Source organism: Piliocolobus tephrosceles, chromosome 7, assembly GCF_002776525.5.
Source record: "Piliocolobus tephrosceles isolate RC106 chromosome 7, ASM277652v3, whole genome shotgun sequence".
Classification (NCBI taxonomy): domain Eukaryota; kingdom Metazoa; phylum Chordata; class Mammalia; order Primates; family Cercopithecidae; genus Piliocolobus; species Piliocolobus tephrosceles.
This window is the reverse complement of record NC_045440.1, coordinates 37,679,177-37,696,737: the sequence shown is the minus strand read 5'-3', so window position 1 is coordinate 37,696,737 and position 17,561 is coordinate 37,679,177. Positions and strand designations below refer to the sequence as shown.

General features: G+C 38.0%; 1 protein-coding gene across 5 annotated transcripts in view; it reads right to left on the bottom strand.

The window, feature by feature from the left end:
- ADAM32 (ADAM metallopeptidase domain 32) overlaps nt 1-17,561 on the bottom strand; it is a 194,334-nt gene that overhangs the window by 3,349 nt on the left and 173,424 nt on the right. For 3 of the 5 annotated variants that reach the window (XR_002732047.3, XR_002732043.2, XR_002732048.3), the window contains 2 exons: nt 10,559-11,038; nt 9,134-9,191 (listed from right to left, as the gene is read on the bottom strand). The exons of the other annotated variants lie outside the window; for them this stretch is intronic. The gene's annotated coding sequence lies outside the window, so the exon portion shown is untranslated. The remainder of the gene's footprint in view (nt 1-9,133; nt 9,192-10,558; nt 11,039-17,561) is intronic. 5 annotated transcript variants of the gene reach the window in all.

The window sequence follows — 17,561 nt, the reverse complement described above, 5'->3', positions numbered from 1 at the left end:
ACAGGCCCAGAGTGCCAGGGTTTTGAAGGCAGAATGGTTTTAAGGGAGAAGCCTAGGACACCCATGGGACCTCAGGACTGGATACCCAGGGCCACCTCAAATCTCCACCCCCTGCATTCTGGTGCAGTGCTCCATGGCCACTTCAGCTATGGCACAAATGGGCCCAGGTGGAGCTTGAACCACTTGTCTGGAGGATGCACATAGTAGAATCTGGCAGCCTCCACATGGTGCTAATTCTGTAAGTGCACAGCGTGTGTGAGCTGTGGGAGCACCTGTATTTCAAAGGATGCCTCAGAGATCCTTGGGGCCCAGGCAGAGAACTGTCACAGAGCCAGGGGTGCTGAATAAACTCCCCACTAGGGCAATGCCTAGCAGAGCCATGGAGTTAGGGCCACTGCAGAGGGTCTCTGCTAGAGCAGTGTCTAATGGAGCAATGGTTATGAGGCCACTCTAGAGAGCCCCCACTAGGCAATGTCTAGTGCAGCTGTGGGGACCGGGTCACTCTCAGGCCTACAGCACTGTAGAGTCACCAGTGTACAGCATCAGCCTGGGAAGCTGTAGGAATGCACCTTCAGTGTGTGAGAGCTGAAACATGGACTGCACCCAGCAAAGTCAGAGAGAAGGGGCTTCCCAAGTCCTTGGAGGCCCAACCCCCCACACCAGTGTATCCACAAGGCAGGAAATGGAGTCAAAAAGATTATTCTCAAGCCTTAAGATTTTATTGTGTTTGTCCTATTGAGTTTTGGACTTACTTGGGACTTGCTACCACTTTCTTCTTGCCTATTTCTCTCTTTTGGAATGGGAATGTCTATCCTATGCCTGTCCCACTATTGTATTTTGAAGGCAGGTAACTTGTTTAATTTAAACAGGCTCACTGCTGCAGGTAAATTTTCCTCAGGCTGAATCATACCTTAAGTCTTACTCATTTCTGATTCAGATGAGACTCTGAACCTTAGACTTTTGAGTTGATACCTTAATGAATTAAAACTTTTGGGCTGGCATGGTGGCTCATGCCTGTAATCCCAGCACTTCAGGAGGCTGAGGCAGGCAGATCACCTGAGATCAAGAATTCGAGACCAGCCCAGACAACATGGTGAAACCCTGTCTCTATTAAAAACACAAAAATTAGCTGGGTGTGGTGGTGTATGCCTCTAGTCCCAGCTACTAGGGAGGCTGAGACAGTAGAATCGCTTGAACCTGTGAGGCAGAGGTTGCAATGAGCCAAGATCACGCCACTGCACTCCAGACTAGGTGACAGAGTGAGACACCATCTAAAAAAAAAAAAACTTTTGGAGCTATTGAGGTGGAATAAATGTATTTTTCATGTGATAACAGCATACATTTTGGGGGCTAAGAGCAGAATGCTACAGTCTGAATATGTCCCCCAAAATTCATGTGTTGAAAACTTAATCCCCACTGCAACAGTGTTTAAAGGTAGGGGCTTTTGAGAGGCATTTAGGTCATGAAGGTGCCCCTCTCATGAATGGATTAATACTGTAATAAAAGGGCTTGACAGAGGGAGTGTGGTCCCTTTTTGCCCCTTCTGTCCATACCACCATGTAAGGACACAGCATTCCTCCCCTCCAGAAGAGCAACAAGGGGCCATCTGAGAAAACAGAGACTGGGCCCTCACCAACCAGCACCTTGATCTTGTTGGATTTCTCAGCTTCCAGAACAATGAGAAATAAATTTCTCTTGTTAATATGTACAAATTTTCCAGTTGGTGGCATTTTGTTATAGCAGCACAAGCGGATTAAAACAAATGGATTTTACTATAGAGTATTATCTTTAAAATCACATTGTCTCTTCTATGTCAAAAGCATTGTTTTCTAATTTTAAAAGTAATATTTTCATACAAACATTGTACAATAAAGTTGAAGTAGTCCTTTTTTTTGTTTTGTTTTGTTTTTTTTCTGGGACAGAGTCTTACTCTGTTGCCCAGGCTGGAGGGTCGTGGCGTGATCTTGGCTCACTACAACCTCCACCTCCCAGTTTCAAGTGATTCTCCTGACTAAGCCTCCTGAGTAGCTGGGATTACAGGCGCCCACCACCACGCCTGGCTAATTTTTGTACTTCTAGTAGAGACAGGGTTTCACCATGTTGGCCAGGCTGGTCTCAAACTCCTGGCCTCAGGTGATCCACCTGCCTCAGCCTCCCAAAGTGCTAGGATTACAAGCTGAAGTAGTTATTTCTCACTGTGTAACACATTACCCTAAAACTAGTGTCTAAAATATTGAGAGTTATTATCTTAATTTTTGTAAATCAGGAAGTGATGTACCACTTAACTGGCAAGAATCAAGGCGCCAGCTAGGACTGCGGTTATCTCAAAGTTTGACTGGGAAAGTATTCACTATCCACCTATTCTGGCATTGCTGGAAAGATTCTGTTTTGCAAGAGCCTTCAGTTTCTTCCTGGCTGTTAAAAGAAGGCCAACCTCAGGTTCTTCCCACATGGACTTCTCTACGGGATATCTCACAGCTCATGGCTCCAAGAGACCCCTTCCCTCCACTTGAGGGAGGAAAGAAAAGAGTGGGGAGGGCTTAGTCTTGCATCTTGGATAGCAGTTCACCACCAGCAGGATAGGACACTGGTCAAAGTTGTGAGGCTCCCTTTCCAGTTCATGGCTCCGGATGACATTTCTAGACACACTCTGGACCCTAAGGGAACCTGCTACCTTAAGGGAAGGATCCAGTTCTGGCAGGATTCATCACCTTCTTACTGAAGAGTCTTTGGACCCTGAATAATCAGCAGTGAGACCAGGCACTACATTGAAGGCCTTGGGTGAACCTCTGAGACTTGCTGGCTTCAGGTGAAACTCAGCATATTGCCAGCTGTGGTGACTATAGGATGAGATTTTGTCTGCTTGAGAAATGTGGAGGGAAAAGTAAAAAGGACTTTGTCATGCACCTTAGGTACCAGCTCAACCACAGCAGGTTAAATATCAGGTGGGCTCCTGGAGTTCCCAGTTCCCAGACTTGCATCTTGGATAGCATTTTTGGACCTGCCCCTAGGCAGTCAGGGGGCACTTCCCTGAAGGATAAATCCCAGGCCAGGTAGCATTCACCACAAGCTGACGGGAGAGCCCTTGGACCTTAAGGAAACACTGGCAGTATTCTGGCAGTACTCCCTGTGGGCCTGTGATGGGGTAGCCATGGAATGAGGCTCCTCTGCCTTTGGAAAGGAGACAGAAGAGTCAGAAGGACTGTGTCTTGTGATTTGAGTCTCAGTGCAGTCACAGTACAATAGAACACCAGGTGGACTTGTAAGGTTTTTAACTCTAGTCCCTGGTTCCAAGACAGCACCTCTGAACTTGCCTGAAGCCTAGGGAAACTCACCGCCCTGAAGGGAAGGACAAAGATCTGGCTGGCTATGCCACTTGCTGATTGCAGAGTCCCAGGGCACTGAGCAAACATAGGTGGAAGCCAGGGAGTAGTTACTGAAAACATTGGATAAGGCTCAATGCTGTGCTGGCTTCAGGTCTGACCCAGTGCAGTTGTGCTGGTGATGTCCAAAGGAATGCTTGTGTCACTCCACCCCTAGCTCCAGGTGGGTCAGAACAAAAAGAGATACTCTATTTGGGAGAAATTAAAGGAAGCAACAAAAGTCTCTGCGTTTTAATCCAGAGAATTCTCTCAATCTTGTGCAAAACCATCAAGGTGGTACCTCTATGAGTCTGCAAGAACTACAGCATTATTGGGCCGCTGAAGCAGATACAGCTTACATTACAATACCCAGGTTCTTGAGAATACCTGGAAAGCCTTCCCAAGAAGGAATGGTACAAACAAGCCCAGACTGAGTAGCCTACAATAAATACCTAACTCTTCAATGCCCAAACACAGATGAACATCTATCTACATGTATCAAGACCATCCAGGAAAACATGATCTCCCCAAATGAACTAAACAAGGCACCAGGAACAAATCCTGAAGAAAGAGAGATATGTGACCTTTTATGCAGAGAACTCAAAAGAATTCAAGAGAACACAGAGATGGAATTCAGAGTTCCATTAGACAAATGTATTATAACGAAGACATTCAAATGATTAAAAAGAATCAAGCAGAAATTCTGGAGCTGAAAAATGCAATTGGCCTACTAAAGGATGCATCTTTTAGTCTTTTAGTAAAAATTGATCAAGCAAAATAAAGAATCAGTGAGCTTGAAGACAAGGTATTTGAAAATACAGTCAGAGGAGGCAAAAGAAAAAGAATTACAAAAAGAAGCAGGCCTACAAGATCTATTATAGAAAATAGCCTCATAAAAGCAAATCTAAGAGTTATTGGCCTTAAAGAGGAGGTAGAGGAAGAGATAGGGGTAGAAAGTTTATTCAAAGGGATAATAGAGAACTTCCCAAACCTAGAGAACAATGTCAGTATCCAAGTATGAGAAGATTAGACAATGACAAGCAGATTTAAGTCAAAGAAAACTGCCTCAAGGCATTTTATAATCCCATTTTATAACTCCCAAGGGTCTAAGATAAAGAAAGGATTCTAAAAGTGGCAAGAGGAAAGAAGCAAATGACATATAATGGAGCTCCAATATGCCAGATAGCAGACTTCTCAGTAGAAACCTTCCATGACAGGAGAGAGTTGCATGACATATTTAAAGTACTGAAGGAAAAAAGGTTTTACCCTAGAATAGTATATCCAATGAAAATATCCCTCAAATGTAAAAAAGAAATAAAGACTTTTCCAGGCAAACAGAATCTGACAAATGTTAATAACACCAGAACTGTCCTAATAGAAATGATGAAGGGAGTAGTACTTCAATCAGAAAGAAAAGGATGTTAATGAACAATAAGAAATCATGTGACAATACAAAACTCACTGGTAATAGTAAGTGTGCAAAAAAAAATATTAGAACACTGAAAGTATGGTGTGTAAACTTATCTTAAATAGACTAAAAAAAATCAAAAATGAGAACTACAACTTTTCAAGATATTGACAGTATGATAAGATATAACTAGAAACAACAAAAAGTTAAAAACCAGGGGAACAAAGTTAAGGTGTACAGTCTTTGCTTGTTTGTTTTCTTGTTTATACAAACAGTGCTAAGTCATTATCAGATTAAAATAATGGGTTACAAGATAGCATTGGCAAGCCTCATGGTCACCTCAAGGCAAAAAAATATGAGTACAGAAAAAAATAAAAAGCAAAAGCCTAAATCATGTCACCAGAAAGAATCACCTGCACTAAAATGAAAACAAGAAGGAAGGAAAGAATGAAGAGAAGACCACAAAACAGCCAGAAAACAACAAAATGGCAGGAGTAGGTCCTTACTTATCAATAATAACATTAAATGTAAATGAACCAAACTCTCCAATCAAAAGACATAGAGTAACTGAGTGGATTACCATGACTGAATGATGTATTGCCTACAAGAAATACACTTCACCTATAAAGACACACCTAGACCAAAAATGAAGGTATGGAAAAGATATTCTATGCCAATGGAAACCAAAAGAAAAGCAGAAGTCGAGGGCCGGGCGCGGTGGCTCAAGCCTGTAATCCCAGCACTTTGGGAGGCCGAGACGGGCGGATCACGAGGTCAGGAGATCGAGACCATCCTGGCTAACACGGCGAAACCCCGTCTCTACTAAAAATACAAAAAATTAGCCGGGCGAGGTGGCCGGCGCCTGTGGTCCCAGCTACTCGGGAGGCTGAGGCAGGAGAATGGCGTGAACCCGGGAGGTGGAGGTTGCAGTGAGCTGAGATCCGGCCACTGCACTCCAGCCTGGGCGACAGAGCAAGACTCCGTCTCAAAAAAAAAAAAAGAAAAGCAGAAGTCACTACACTGATATTCAGTAAAATAGACTTTAAGACAAAATGTGTAAGAAAAGACCAAGAAGGTCACTATATAATGATAAAGGGGCCAATTCTTCAAGAGGATACAACAATTTTAAATATTTATGTACCCAATGCTGGAGCATGCAGATATATAAAGTAAATTTGATTAGAGCTAAAGAGAGAAATAGGCCCCAGTACAATAGCTGGAGACTTCAACACCTCAATTTCAGCAGTAGACAGATCTTCCAAACAGAAAATCAACAACAACAAAAAAAAAGACTTAATCTGCATTAGAGACCAAATGGATCTAATAGATATTTACAGAACATTCAAGCCAAGAGCTTCAGAATACACATTCTTTTCCTCAGCACATGGATTATTCTCAAGGAAAGACCATATGTTAGCCCACAAAATATTCAAAAAATTGAAATAATGTCAAGCATCTTGTCTGGTCACAGTGGAATAAAACTAGAAACTAATAAGAGGAATTTTGGAAACTATAAAAATACATGAAAATTAGACAATATGCTCCCCAGTCACCAGTGGGTCTATGAAGAGATAAAAAGGAAATTGAAAAATGTCTTAAAACAAACGATAATTTAAATACAACATACCAAAACCTATGAGATACAGCAAAAGCAGTACTAAGAGAGAAGTTTATAGCTACAAGTACAGACATCAAAAAGGAAGAAAATTTTCAAATAAACAATCTAGCAGTACATCTTAAAGCACTAGAAAAGGAAGAGCAAACCAAATCCAAAATTAGCAGAAGAAAAATAAAAATCAGAGCAAAAATAAATGAAATGAAAAAAAGACAATACAAAAGATCAAAGAAACAAAAAGTTGGTTTTTTGAAAAGTTAAATGGAATTGACAAACCTTTAGCTAGACAAATAAAAAAAGGGAGATCTAAGTACATAAAATCAGAGATTTAAAAAAAGATAATACAACTGATAGCTCAAAAATTCTAAGAATCTTTAGTGGCCACTATGAGTAACTATATGACAATAAATTAGAAAATCTAGAAAAAATGGACAAATTCCTAGAAACATGCAACCTGCTGACTGAACCATGAAGAAATTCAAACTGAACAGACCAAACAAATAACAGGATTAATGTCATAGTAAAATGTCTCCCAGTAAAGAAAAGCCCAGGACCCAATAGCTTTACTGCTGAACTCTTCCAAATATGTAAAAAAAAAAAAAAGTTAATACCAATCCTACTCAAACTATTCAGAAAAATAGAAGACAAGGGAAGACTTCCAAATGCATTCTGCAAGGCCAGTATTACCCTGATACCAAAACCAGACAGAGACACACTAAAAAAATAAAAAATAAAAAATACAATACCTCTGATGAATATTGATACGAAAATCCTTGACAAAATACTAGCAAATCTAATTCAACAATACATTTAAAATATCATTTATTATAACTAAGACTTATCCCTGGGATGCAAGGATGGTTCAATAAATGCAAGTCAATTAATGTGATACATCATATCAACAGAATGATAGATAAAAATCATATATTTCAATTGATGCTGAAAAAGCATTTGATAAAATTCAACATTACTTCATGATAGAAAACGTTAAAACATTGAGTATAGAAGGAACATACCTCAACATAATAAAAGCCATAGACAACAGACCCATTGCTAGTGGGAAATTGAATGGGAAAAACTGAAAGCCTTTTCTCTTCAGATCTGGAACATGACAAAGATGCCACTGTCACCACTGTTATTCAACGTAGTACTGAGAGTCCTAGCTAGAGCAATCAGACACGAGAAAGAAATAGTGGATATCCAAATTGGAAAGGAAGAAATCAAATTATCCTTCCTTGCATATGATGTGATCTTATAATTGGAAAAACCTAGACTCCACACACAAAAAAACTATTAGAACTGATAAATTAAGTAAACTTGCAGTATACAAAATCAACATACAAAAATCAGTAGCACTTTTATATACCAACAGTGAACAATGTGAAAAAGAAATAGAAAGAGCAATACCATTTACAATAGCCACAAATAAAATTAAATGCCTAGGAATTAACCAAAAAAGTGAAAGATCTCTGTAATGAAAATTATAAACACTGATGAAGGAAAATGAAGAGCACACCAAAAAATTGAAAGAAATTCCATGTTCATGAACTGGGAAAATATTAACATGTCCATATTACCCAAAGCAATCTACAGATTCAATGCAATTCCTATCAATATACCTATGACATTCTTCACAGAAATTGAAAAAATCCTAAAATTTATATGGAACCACAATGGACCCAGAATAGCCAAAGCTATTCTAAGTAAAAAGAACAAAACTGGAAGATTCACATTACCTGACTTCAGTCTGTGCTACAGAGTTATAGTAACGAAAATAGCATGATACTGGAGTAAAAACAGACACATAGACACACAGACCAATAGAACCGAATAGAGAACCCAGAATCAAATCCACACACCAACAATGAACTCATTTTTGACAAAGGTGCCAAGAACATACACTGGGGAAAAGACACTCTCCAATAAATGGTGCTGGAAAAACTGGATATTCATAGGCAAGAGAATGAAACTAGATGCCTATCCCTCACTATATACAAAAACGAAATCAAAATGGATTAAAGATTTAAATCTAAGACCTCAAACTATGAAACTACTACAAGAAAATATTGGGGAAACTCTTCAGGACATTGGTTTGGGCAAAGATTTTTGAGTAATACCCCACAAATACAGGCAACCAAAGCAAACATGGACAAATGGGATCATATTAAGTTAAAAAGCTTCTGCATAGCAAAGAATATGATCAGTATACAGTAAAGAGACAACTTCAAGGATAGGAGAAAATATTTGCAAAGTACCCCTCTGACAAGGGGTAACCAGAATACATAAGAAGCTCAGCACATGACAAACAGCACATGTTCTCACTTATTTGTGGAATGTAAAAATCAGAACAATTGAGCTCATGGAGACAGCAAGTAGAAGGATGGTTAACAGAGGCCAAGAAGGGAATGGAGTGTTGTAGGGAAGTTGAGGATCATTAATTTGTACAACAAAATAGAACAAATGAATAAGACCTACTATATGATAGCACAACAAAGTGACTATAGTCAATAATAAGTTAATTGTACATTTAAAAATGACTAAAAGAGTATAATTGGACTGTTTGTAACACAAAGGATAAATACTGAAGGACATAAATACTGGAGGAGATACAGTGGATATTCCATGGATATTCCATGCCTGTATCAAAACATTTTATGTATCCCATAAATATATAAACCTACTATGTATCCACAAAAGTAAAATTTTTTTTTTAAACTTGATAAAAATTGAAATGGAAACACTACATACCAAATCTATTGCAGTGGAAGAAAATCAGTTTTAAAAGGAACGTTTATCCAATCAATGCCTATATCAAAAAGAAGAAAAATGTGAAATAAAATTTAACGTTTCTCAAGGACATAGAAAAATCAAGAATAAACTAAGCTGGAAGTTAGGAAAAGAAAAGAAATAATAAAGATCATAGCAGAAATAATTGAAATAGAGAATAGAAAAATAATACAAACCATAAACAAAACTGAGAGTTAACATTTCAAAAGGATAAATAAAATTAATAAACCTTTGCCTACACTAAGAGAAAAAGAAAGAAATCTCAAATTAATAAAATCATAAATAAAAGGTTACATTACAACTGATACCACAGAAATAAAAAAGATCATAAGGGACTACTATGAACAATTATATGTCAACAAATTGGATTACCTAGAAAAAAATGGATAAATCCCTAGACACATACACCTACTCAAGACTAATCAAAAAGAAATAGAAAATCTGAGCAGACTAATAATGAGTACAGAGATTGACAGTAGCAAAACGTTTCTCATTAAAGCATAGCCCTGGAACTGATGGCTTCACTACTGAATTCTAACAAACTTTTAAAGAAAAATTAATACCACTGCTTCTCAAACTCTTCCAAAAAAATCAAAGATAAGAGAATACTTCCAAACTCTTTCAATGAGGCCAGCATTACTCTGATACAAAAGCCAGACAAGTATATTATAACCAATAAAACTTATAGGCCAATATTTTTTACGAACATGGATGCAAAATTTTTCAACATTAAGGGATGTCAAAAAATCATAGAAAATGGAATTAAATATTAATAATAAAAATTTAAAAATAAACTTCATTTCTCAACTAAAGTTCCTTCAAGCTCAAGACATTTTTGTTAAGTGATGATATTAATCATTTAGTCTATCCCTAAAGAAGTGAATCCTGGGAATTTAACCATAGTAATATACTCTTTTTAGCATTACTAATTGAACAAAAATTATTACATTCTGAAGAGTTTTTAAAATTAGGAAAAAATCAGAAAAATCCAAGTCAAAACTGTAAAGTGGATGTCCAATTATTTCTCTTCTCATAGAATTGCCCTTATTTGATTAGAAGAATGAGCAGAAGCATTGTCACAGTGAAGAAGGACCCTCTAGTGAAGCTTTCCTGGGCATTTTTCTGCTTAGTCTTTGGCTAAGTTTCTCAAAACAAACTTAAAATAAGCAAATAATATTCTCTGGCCTTCCAGAAAGTCAGCAAACAAAATGCCTTGAAGATCCCCCCAAAACATTGTTGTTGTAACATATGCTGTTGATGGGAACATTTCTACCTCTTGGTAGCCATTGCTTTTATCGTGCTTTAGCTTTGATATTGCACTGGTAAATCCATGTTTTATCTTCTGTTAAAATACTTAGAATAAATATTTTAGGATCTTCATCTTACTTGTTTAAAATTTCCATTGAAAGCTCTGCTCTTGTCTGCAGCTGATCTGGGAATAATCGTTTTTGCACCCACTGAGTGGAAAGTTTGCTGAACTTTAATTTTTCAGCCAGAATTGTGTAAGCTGAACCAATTGAGATGGCTATTATTTCTGCTGTTAATTATCAGTCATCGTCAATAAGGACATAAAAAAGATGCATTTTTTTCTTCCAAATTGAGGTGCATAGTCTGCTGCTACATGCTTTATCTTCAACATCATCTTGTTCTTTCTTAAAATGAGTTATCCATTTGTAAATTGATTATTTCTTTTGGGAATTGCACCCCAAAATTTTTCATAAGTATCAATTATTCATCATTCTTCCATCCAAGCTTTACTGTAAGTTGATGTTTGTTTTGGCTTCAATTATAGCAGACTTCATGCTACTTTGATAGGGGCTTTAAAAAAAATAATGTCTTCTCTTTCTTAGTGCCTCAAATTTGTTCCTGTCGAAATATGTTATAACAAGTTAGTATGACTTTAATTTGATGCAAAAAAATTTGAAATTCATCCAGAGTTATTTCATAATACACATTTTCCATAAACTTCTTGAAGTTCCCTCATACTAGCAAACTGGACTCAAAAACATCCTAAAAGAATCTTAATCAAATGAGATTTATCTGAGTGGTACAAGATGGTTTAACATATGTAAATCAATAAATGTGATACATCACATCAACAAAATGATAGACAAAAAACCATATGATCATATCATCAGAGGCAGAAAAAGCATGTGAAAGAATTCAACATCCTTTTATTATTAAAAACTTTCACCAAATTAGGTATACAAGGAATACACCTCAACATAATAAGACCATGTATGAGAAGATCACAGCTAACATTATACTCGATGGTGAAAACTGAAAGCCTTTACCTAAGATCTGGAAAAAGTGGACAAGAATAGCCACTTGCATCACTTCTACACAATATAGCATTAGAAGTCCGCACCAGGGCAATTAGGCAAGAGAAAGAAATAAAAGGTAAGGCATCCAAATAGGAAAAATGAAGTAAAATTGTCAGTTTGCTGATGGCTTGATCTTTTACCTAGAAAACCCTAAATAATCCACCAGAAAACTGTTAGAACTAATAAATGAACACAGTCAAGTTGCAGGGTACAAAATCAACATTCAAAAATGAGTAGCATTTCTATATACTAACAACTTTTCAGAAATAAAATCAAGAGAACAATTCCATTTACAATAGTCACAAAAAATAAAATATTTAGAAATAAATTTAACCAAGGAGATGAAAATCCTGTAAACTAAAAACTATAAAATGTTGATGTAAGAAACTGAAGAAGTCACAAATAAATGAAAAGAATCCTGTATTTATGAACTGGAAGAATTAATATTGTTAGAATGTCCATACTACCAAAATCAATCTACAAATTCAATGCAATCTCCATACAAATTCCAGTGTCATTTTTCACAGAAACAAAAGAACAATCTGAAAATTCACATGGAATTAGAAAAAAAAAGTCAAATAGCCAAGGTAGTAATGAGCAAAATGAACAAAGATGGAAGCATCACACTATTTGACTTCAGATGATATTACAAAGTTATAGTAATTAAAATAGCATGGTACTGACAAGAAAAATAGACACATCAATTTTTATAGAGAGAATAGAATAGCCCAGAACTGAACCCATATATGTATGGTCCATTGGTTTTCAACAAAATTGTCAACAATACACAATGGGGAAAAATAATCCCTTCAGTAAATAGTACTGGGAAAACTGGATATCCACATGCAGAATAATATTAAATGACACTTATACCATATACAAAAATCAACTCAAAATATATTAAAGAGTTAAACATGAGATAGGAAACTATAAAACTAATAAAAGAAAGCATAGGGAAAAATTCCAAAACATTGGTCTGGGCAACGATTTTTGAATTTGACCCCAAATGTACAGGCAACAAGAGCAAAAATGAATTAATGAGGTTACATCAAACTAAAAAGCTTCTTCACAGCAAGGAGAACATGTAACAGTGTGAAGAGATAATCTAAGGATTTGGAGAAAATATTTGTAAGCCATACATCTGAAAAATAGTTAATATTCAAAATACAGAAGGAATTCAAAGAACTTACTTGCAAGAAAACAAACAAAAACTGGTTTTAAAATGGGCAAGGGATCTGAAGAGACATTCTCAAAAGAAGACATACAAATAGACAACAAATATAGTTTTAAATGCTCAACATCATTAATAATTAGGAAAATGCGAATTAAAACCACAATGAGATATCATCTCACACCTGTCAGAATGGTTATTATCAAAAAGACAAAAAATAACAAGTATAGGCAAAGTTGTGGAGAAAAGGGAACACTTGTCTGCTGAAAATGTAAATGTGTACAGCCTTATGGAAAATTGCATGGAGTTTACCTCAGTATAGTAAAAATCAAATTACCATATGATCTAGCAATCCCACTTCTGGGTATTTACCCAAAAGATTTGAAATCAGCTTGTTGACGAGATGTCTGCACTGTCGTGTTCACTGTAGCACTGTTCACAATAGCCAAGTAATAGAGTCAACCTAAATGTTTATGAACAAATAAATAGATAAATAAAATGTGCTACAATTGATGCTATTCAGCCCTAAAAAAGAAGAATTCTGTCATTTGTGACAATATGGGTGGAATTGGAGAGCATTATGCTAAGGGAAATAATGAAGGCACAGAAAGACAAACATTGCATCTTCTCACTTATATGTGGAATCTAAAACGATCAAACTCACAGAAGCAGGGAATAGAATGGTGGTTACAGAGGCTAGGGGTGGGGAAATGGGGATATGATATCAAAGGATACAAAATCTCAGATACACAAAAGGAATAAGGATTTTTTTGAGATCTATTGCACAGTATGGGAAATGTAACAATAGTGTGTTGTACATTTAAAAAATTGCTAAGAGAATAAAGTTCAAACATTCTAACTACAAAAAAATGATAAATATTTAAGGTGATGAACTTTTTTTTTTGAGATGGAGTCTCGCTCTGTTGCCCAGGCTGTAGTGCGGAGGCACCATCTCAGCTCACTGCAAGCTCTGCCTCCTGGGTTCCTGCCATTCTCTGGCCTCAACCAGTGAGGGACAGGTTAATTGGATTTATTTATTGCACATTGTATTCATGAGTCATAACATTACTCTGTATCCCATAAATATACACAATCATAAGTTGTCAATTTACAGTTAAATACATAAATTCATAATCAGTGAACTTGAGACAGGTCAACAAAACTTATTCAAACTAAGCAGCAAAGGGAAAAATTAATGAAACAGAGCAAGACTTCAGAGACACATGAAACAATACTGAATGAACAAGAAGTTGTATAATTTTAGTTCCTTAAGGAGAATGAGGCAAAGGAAAGATTCTTAATGGCTGAGAATTTTCCATAATTGTGGAGAGACATTAAGCAACAGATCAAAGAAGTTAGGTAAACACAAAGAAGGATAAATTCAAAGAAAACCACACATAAGCGTATCATGATCAAATTTTCAAAAGCCACAGCAAAGGGAAAACATCTTAAAAGTGCCTGAAGGAGTGTGATGGAAGATATATTACAATCCAACATACAAAAGCAAGAAAAATAACTCATTCTAAGCAGAAATAATGAAACCAAGAAGAAATAAATATAAAGTGCCAAAGGAAAAAAATGCCAATTTAGAATTCTATGTACCATGGGCAGTGACAGGTGAGGGCACTATAGTTGAGTGCTCACTTCTAGGAGGAAACATTTGAGTGTGACGTGAATTATGAGAAGAAGACAGGCATGACAGGAACTGGTGAAGAACATTCCACAGTGAAGAAACAGCAAGTGGAGAAGGCCTCAGATGGGCATAAAACAGGCTTGTTAAGGAGGCTAGTGTGGCCAGTTTTTATGGAACGGAAAGAAGACTAGGATACAGGCAGGAGATAGGCAGGAGACAGACAGGCTGGGCCTTAGAGGCCATGGAAAAGCACAAGAGGGAGCAAGAAAGCAAAATAAAAACGGTGTGAAATACTATCAATGAAAGGAATGTTGTCATTTGAGTGTCAGGTAGAGGATTTTCCTGAAAACGTGCAGATGTGGCCTTCCTGTCCTACAGTTTCCCCTTCTAGAGGCACTTGTCTTAATCCATAGGCCACAGGCAATAATTGGAAAAACATGGGTTTGAGTAAGTTGTTGTTCTTTTTATAAATCTCTTATCTATGTTTAAAATAAAAGTGGTGCAAGATTGGATTACAAATCATAATAACCGTACCTTACCAAGATGAAAGTAAAAAAATTTTTTTAACAGAATAAAAGTGTACAGAATTTGCCACCATCCAAAATATACTGCACAGAATACCAAAGAAAGTTATTCGGGGTGAGGAAAGTGATTCCAGATGGAAGCACAAAGCTACAAGAAGAAACCAAGGGGGACAGGGTGTGCCCAAGATGGCCAAATAGGAACAGCTCCAGCCTCCAGCTCCCAGCATAAGTGACACAGAAGACGGGTGATTTCTGCATTTTCAGCTGAGGTACTGGGTTCATCTCACTGGGGAGTGCCAGACAATCAGTGCTGGTCAGCTGGTGCAGCCCGACCAGCAAGAGCTGAAAGAGGGCGAGGCATCGCCTCACCTGGGAAGTGCAAGGGGGAAGGGAATCCCTTTTCTTAGCCAAGGGAAACAGAGACACATAACACCTGAAAAATCAGGTAACTCTCACCCTAAATACTGTGGTTTACCAAGTGTCTTAGCAAAGGGCACACCAGGAGATTATATCCCACACCTGGCCCAGAGGGTCCCAGGCACACAGAGCCTCCCTCATTGCCAGCACAGCAGTCTGAGATCTAACTGCAAGGTGGCAGTGAGGCTGGACGAGGGGCACCCACCATTGCTGAGGCTTAAGTAGGAAAACAAAGCCACCTGGAAACTCAAATTGGGTGGAGCCCACTGCAGCACAAGGAAGCCGGCCTGCCTCTGTAGACTCCTCCTCTGGGGACAGGGCATAGTTAAACAAAAAGCAGCAGACACCTCGGCAGAGGTAAATGCCCCTGTCTGATAGCTTTGAAGAGAGCAGTGGATCTCCCAGCATGGACGTTGAGGTCTGAGAATGGACAGACTGCCTGCTCAAGTGGGTCCCTGACCCCTGAGTAGCCAAACTCAGAGACATCCCCCACTAGGTGCAGACCGACATGTCACACCTCACACGGTGGGGTACGCCCCTGAGACGAAGCTTACAGAGCAAGAATCAGACAGCAACACTCACTGTGCAGCAATATTCTATCTTCTGCAGTCTCCGCTGCTGATACCCAGGCAAACAGGGTCTGGAGTGGACATCAGGCAAACTCCAACAGACCTACAGCTGAGGGTCCTGACTGTTAGAAGGAAAACTAACAAACAGAAAGGACACCCACACCAAAACCCCATCAGTACATCACCATGATCAAAGACCAAAGGCACATAAAAGCACAAAGATGGGGAAAAAGCAGTGCAAAAGAGCTGAAAATTCAAAAATCAGAGTGCATCTCCCCCTCCAAAGGAACACAGCTCATCACCAGCAACGGAACAAAGCTGGACAGAGAATGACTCTGACAAATTGAGAGAAGAAGGCTTCAGTTGATCAAACTTCTCAGAGCTAAAGGAGAAACTATATAACCAGCACAAAGAAACTAAAAACCTTGAAAAAACAATGGATGAATGGATAACTAGAATATTCAATGAAGAGAAGACATTAAAAGAACTGATAGAAGTGAAAACCACAACAGGAGAACTACAGGACAAATGCACAAGCTTCGATAACCGACTCGATCAACTGGAAGAAAGAGTATCAATGATTGAAGATCAAACGAATGAAATGAAGCGAAAAGAGAAGTTTGGAGAAAAAAGAGTAAAAAGAAATGAACAAAGCCCCCAAGAAGTATGAGATTATGTGAAAACACCAAATCTACATCTGATTGGGGTGCCTGAAAGTAAGGGGGAAAATGGAACCAAGTTGGAAAACACCCTGCAGGATATCATCCAGGAGAACTTCCCCAACCTAGTAAGGCAGGCCAACATTCAAATTCAGGAAATACAGACAATGCCACAAAGATACTCCTTGAGAAGAGCAACTCCAAGACACATAATTGTCAGATTCACCAAAGTTGAAATGAAGGAAAAAATGTTAAGGGCGGCCAGAGAGAAAGGTCGAGTCAACACAAAGGGAAGCCCATCAGACTAACAGCAGACCTCTCGGGAGAAACTCTCCAAGTCAGAAGAGCGTGGGGGCCAATATTCAACATTCTTAAAGAAAAGAATTTTCAACCCAGAATTTCATATCCAGACAAACTAAGTTTCATAAGTGAAGGAGAAATACAATCCTTTACAGACAAGCAAATGCTTAGAGATTTTGTCACCACCAGGCCTGCCCTACAAGAGATCCTGAAGGAAGCACTAAACATGGAAAGGAACAACAGGTACCAGCCATTGCAAAAACATGTCAAAATGTAAAGTCCATCGATGTTAGGAAGAAACTGCATCAACTAGCGAGCAAAATAACCAGCTAATATCATAATGACAGGATCAAGTTCACACATAACAATATTAACCTTAAATGTAAATGGACTAAATGGTCCAATTAAAAGACACAGACTGGCAAATTGGATAAAGAGTCAAGACTCATCAGTTTGCTGTATTCAGAACACCCATCTCACATGCAGACACACATAGGCTCAAAATAAAGGATGGAGGAAGATCTACAAAGCAAATGGAAAACAAAAAAAAACTGGGGGTTGCAATCCCAGTCTCTGATAAAACAGACTTTAAACCATCAAAGATCAAAAGAGACAAAGAAGGCCATTACATAATGGTAAAGGGATCAATTCATCAGGAAGAGCTAACTATCCTAAATATATATGCACCCAATACAGGAGCACCCAGATTCATAAAGCAAGTCCTTAGAGAGTTACAAAGTGACTTAGATACAATAAGTCCCATACAATAATAATGGGAGAATTTAACACTCC